The 4,688-nt window shown below is 47.4% G+C and overlaps 1 long non-coding RNA gene across 1 annotated transcript; it reads left to right on the top strand.

The window, feature by feature from the left end:
* Positions 1-3,388: 3,388 nt before the first annotated feature.
* On the top strand, positions 3,389-4,470 carry LOC137887908 (uncharacterized). Its single transcript, XR_011105078.1, has 3 exons — positions 3,389-3,665; positions 3,841-3,906; positions 4,422-4,470. It is a non-coding gene; the product is annotated as an uncharacterized lncRNA (long non-coding RNA).
* Positions 4,471-4,688: the final 218 nt, after the last annotated feature.

Below are 4,688 nucleotides of genomic sequence, written 5' to 3'. Positions count from 1 at the left end.
AGCTCTAAGAATTCCCTTTAAAGGCCGGAACAGCGCCACCTTTTTTTTCCTAGCCAAAAGTGCTACTGGAGCAGTCCTTGTTAGTATAGTGGACAGGATCTCCGCTTGTCACGAGGAAGACCAAGGTTCGATTCCCTGACGGGGAGTTTTCTACCAGCTGCAAGTAAGACAACAGCCATTTAACACAGATCATGGTGACATATCAATCGTGTCCCTCCTTTCAGAGACCACTTCACATTGACGATATGATCACTTACCTCAGCATGCATGAAAGTTTATTACTGCTCATCAGAATGGAAAATTCATCACTACCAACATGCTGATATTTGAAATCATTTGTCAATGAAATGTGATATTCCCACCACGGTTTAGGGGGGAAGCCATGGAGAAGGACTTCTGGTTGGTCTCAAGGAAGTTCTGGCAAACAATAAGACTACTCAGGAGCAGCACACAAGGGGCAGTTTTCAGTCAAGTGTGAAGCGGTTGGGATGTGAGTCGGCACCTACAAGGGAGGAGAACTGCTGTCCCTGACTCGGGGTATTGTCAAATGGTGGAACCCTGTGAGGAACTCCGGATCCCGACCAACTCAACTCGAGGTGCAGCTGGGGGACCTCAGAATTGCTCCTCTGCTCTTTGCAGATGATGTTGATCTGTTGGCTTCATCAGGCCGTGACCTTCAGCACACACTGGGGCAGTTTGCAGTCGAGTGTGAAGCAGTCAGTATTACAGATAGCACCGACAAGTACGAAGCCGTGGTTCGCAACCAGAAAGTGGAGGATTGCTCACCCCTAGGTGGGAGTGAGTGAGAATGAGTTTGTTCAGTTTGAAAAATATGCCGCTCTGCTGACTGCAGACTTGTCCATGTTTGTGATTGAACATCTCCAACATCTTGCTGCACACATTGAAGGATCCAAGTTTCCTCAACAAAAAGAGTCGACTCATCCCCTTCTTGTACACAGCGTTGATGTTGGCCTTCCAGTTCAGTCTGCTGTCGATGGAGACACCAAGGTACTTGTACTCCTTCACCATGTCCACATCCTCTCCCAGAACTCTCAGTGGCTGTGGAGCCGTCGTTCTCCTCCCGAAGTCGACCACCATCTCTCTGGTCTTGGCCACGTTCAGAAGCAGGTGATTTCTACTGGCCCACTCCACAAAGTCATCCACTACTGCCCTGTACTCCTCCTCCCGTCCGTCCCCTATACACCCGAACACTGCAGAGTCATCAGAGAACTTCTGCAGATGGCATGACCCCGTGTTGTATTGGAAGTCAGTGGTGTATAAGGTGAACAGGAAGGGAGACAAAACAGTTCCCTGTGGGGCTCCAGTATTACTGACCATCGTGTCAGACAGCAGACTGTCCAGTCGGACAAACTGTGGTCTGCCTGTGAGGTAGTCAGTGATCCAGGAGACGGTGGATGCGTTAACCCCCACCACCCGCAGCTTCTCACTCAGTAGCACTGCTTGGATGGTGTTGAATGCACTGGAGAAATCAAATAAAGTGATTCTCACAGAACCACCGGTTCCATCCAGAAGCGACTGAGCTCATTGCAGCAGGTAGATGATGGCGTCGTCCACTCCCACGTGAGGCTGGTATGCAAATTGCAGTGGGTCCAGTGATGATTTCACCTGCGGTCGGAGGTGGGCCAAGACCAGCCTCTCCAGCACCTTCGTCACATGGGATGTGAGGGCAACTGGTCGGTAGTCATTGAGGCCAGATGGTGTCGACTTTTTTGCTACAGGAACCAGGCACGACGTCTTCCACAGCACCGGGACTTCCTGCTGCTTCAGGCTCAGGTTGTACAGATGTTGTAGGACATCAGACAGCTGGATGGCGCAGGTCTCAAGGACCCTGGAGCTGATGCCATCAGGTCCCGCAGCCTTTCCTTGGTGGAGTCTCTCCAGCTGTCTTCTAACCTGGCCAGTCGTCACAGAGAGGGGGGGAGGGTGGTCATGGTGTCGGTGGTGGAAGAGCCCTTTGAAGTAGAGGGCTCATTGTCCGTGCCGCTCACCAGGAGGGACAGAGGGGGGAGGGGAGGAGGCAGCCGAGGTGTTTGTGAGGTGAGGTGTGTGGAGGAGATAGATGAGGGCTGTGAGCTAAATTTATTGAAGAAAGAGTTTAGCTCGTTGGCCCTCTCCAGGGATCCCCATGGTTGTCTCCCTCCAACCTTCAAGCCAGTAATCAGCTTCATCCCGGTCCACACCTCCCTCACATTGTTCTGCTGGAGTTTGGCCTCCAGCTTCCTCCTGTAGGTGTCCTTGCACTCCCTGATCTGCACCTTCAGGTCGCGCTGGACTCTCCTGAGCTCGTCTCTGTCCCCAGACCTGAAAGCTGCTTTCTTCTTATTAAGAAGAGCTTTCAGGTCACTGGTGATCCATGGCTTGTTGTTAGGGAAGCAGTGTACAGTCTATAAACACATATAAGAAACAATATTGCTTATATCTCGTAAATATTATGCCTGATTACTGGACTGCGAGCACTCATTTGGCCACTATTGAGATTATTTGGTTACGATATGATTTCTTTTTGGCATGATGGGTGAAATTGTTCCTGCTGAGTTGCAATCAATTATTTACCAAAAATCTGAAAAAAATAGGGGCTGCACTGGTACCTTACAGCAAGAGGGGCCCGGGTTCGATCCCCGATCCCGGTTTGCACGTCCTCCGGGTTCCTCCCACACTCCAAAGACATGCAGCTTAAGTTATTTGGAGACTCAAAATTGCCCATAGGTGTGAATGTGAGCGTGAATGTTTGTCTGTCTCTATATGTGCAATAAACTGGCGACCTGTCCAAGGTGTACCCTGCCTTCGCAGTTTGGATAATGGAATGGAAAATATGAAATTAAATAGATACAAAATATATGTAAATGAAGAGCTTTTGGACTTTTTTTGGGTCCAATACTACCTTCTGAAAAAGTGTGGGGGGACATGTCCTCTGTGTCCATCATGTAAATTACGGTCTTTGTCCGCACTAAAGTCGGTATCGATATGGTTCTCCTGGGGGATCAGGTCATCTAATGTGGGGTGCACCGGCCCAGGTCTGCTCCTTCAACATGAGTAGGTCTAATCAGCCACAATAACTGCAAACACCTCTTGTGGGTGTGCAGGGTTATAATATATATAATAACATTATCAGGTGGATTGCTATGGAATTAGCTACACATATCCAATGTCCACAGAGGATACATTCTAATGACAGTGGGCGATGGCGGTAGACAGTCTTTTTTAATGTGACATAAAATGAACTAGTAACCATTGCAGTTGAATACATGTAGTAGAGTAAAAGTGAAAGATTTGAAGAACTGTAAATCAGAATAAATTGTCCTTCCTTTTGTAAAAAAAAATATTGTTAATGTGAGATTGTGTTTAAAATTATGATTGCTCCTTAACATATTTATTTATTTATTTATCAATACGACATTCTCAGAGTATTATGATCTGATAGATTGTTTAACATTTTTCACAGGAAAGGGCTGAATCTCAACCAGCACTGACTCTCTGAAGAGAGAGCCAATTAGAGCTGATCAGCAACAGCTGTGACACCTGCACAATGGGGTTATTTAACCTGCCATGTGGCCCAGGTAGCATTTTCTGTTGGTGACTGATGCAATGGGAGCTTTTTGGGCCTTGTTTATTTGTGCGCTGTCTGTCTGTCTGGCTTACCAAAGGTATTTGTAATTGTTTTGTTTGAAGCTTGTATTCAAGACATTGGTAGTTGAGAAAAGCAAAAGTTAGGTATGTTAATTTCTATATTCCTGAAATGCCATTTAGCAGTGACAGGTTTGTCACATGTGCCATCAAACCGCAAACCAATTTGATTAATGGCAACTTCTGTGTCCATAGGCTCTTGTTTACCTGTTGGTGGCTCAAGTGAAAAAAGCAATGACGTGCCGCAGAGGAAACTGAGAGGTAAGAATATTAGTACATTTATTTTGTACTATAGATCTGTCTTCCAATGACATCTCCATGGAGAAGCCCCCTACATTTAACATTTCCGTTCACATGAGTCAATGTCTCTGCGAGAGTATAAAAAAGGTGAGCAGGTTCTGCTTAACCCTATAGGAAAAATGCAAGTGTGAGGCTCAGGTTCCTGGTGTCATAATGTGGTTCGTTAAGTTTTCATTAATGCTCTGTCTGGCTTTTGGTATTTAGATTCCAACAAAATGTCTAAGCTACATTGACCATAAAATTGCAGTTGCTGCGTATTTATCATCAGACACCGTAAGAGTTCAATATATGTTGTGTTGTAGTAAAAAAAAAAATGTATTTTTAGATCTTAAGGCCAAATAATGAGAGCAAGTGTTTGCTTCAAGTCAATGAATGCATAATTCTCACAGCACTGTAAAAGTCTAGAGAAGTTAAACATCACTTAAAAATAAAAGTTTAGATTTTAATTGTTTAATAATCGTATGTCTTTATTGCAGTGGAACGCCGGCTGTCGACCGAGTCCCCGGCGTCGACCGAGTCCCCGGCGTCGCGCCTGCTGTCGACTGGGTCCCCGGCGTCGACCGAGTCCCCGGCGTCGCGCCTGCTGTCGACTGGGTCCCCGGCGTCGACCGAGTCCCCGGCGTCGCGCCTGCTGTCGACTGGGTCCCCGCCGTCGACCGAGTCCCCGGCGTCGCGCCTGCTGTCGACTGGGTCCCCGCCGTCGACCGAGTCCCCGGCGTCGCGCCTGCTGTCGACTGGGTCCC

Source organism: Cebidichthys violaceus, unplaced genomic scaffold (genome assembly GCF_023349555.1).
Source record: "Cebidichthys violaceus isolate CVI_PGR_0920_01 unplaced genomic scaffold, fCebVio1.0.p SCAF_5, whole genome shotgun sequence".
NCBI classification, from domain to species: Eukaryota; Metazoa; Chordata; class Actinopteri; order Perciformes; family Stichaeidae; genus Cebidichthys; species Cebidichthys violaceus.
Note: the sequence above shows the minus strand (reverse complement) of the source record. Positions and strands in the feature narration are given on the sequence as shown.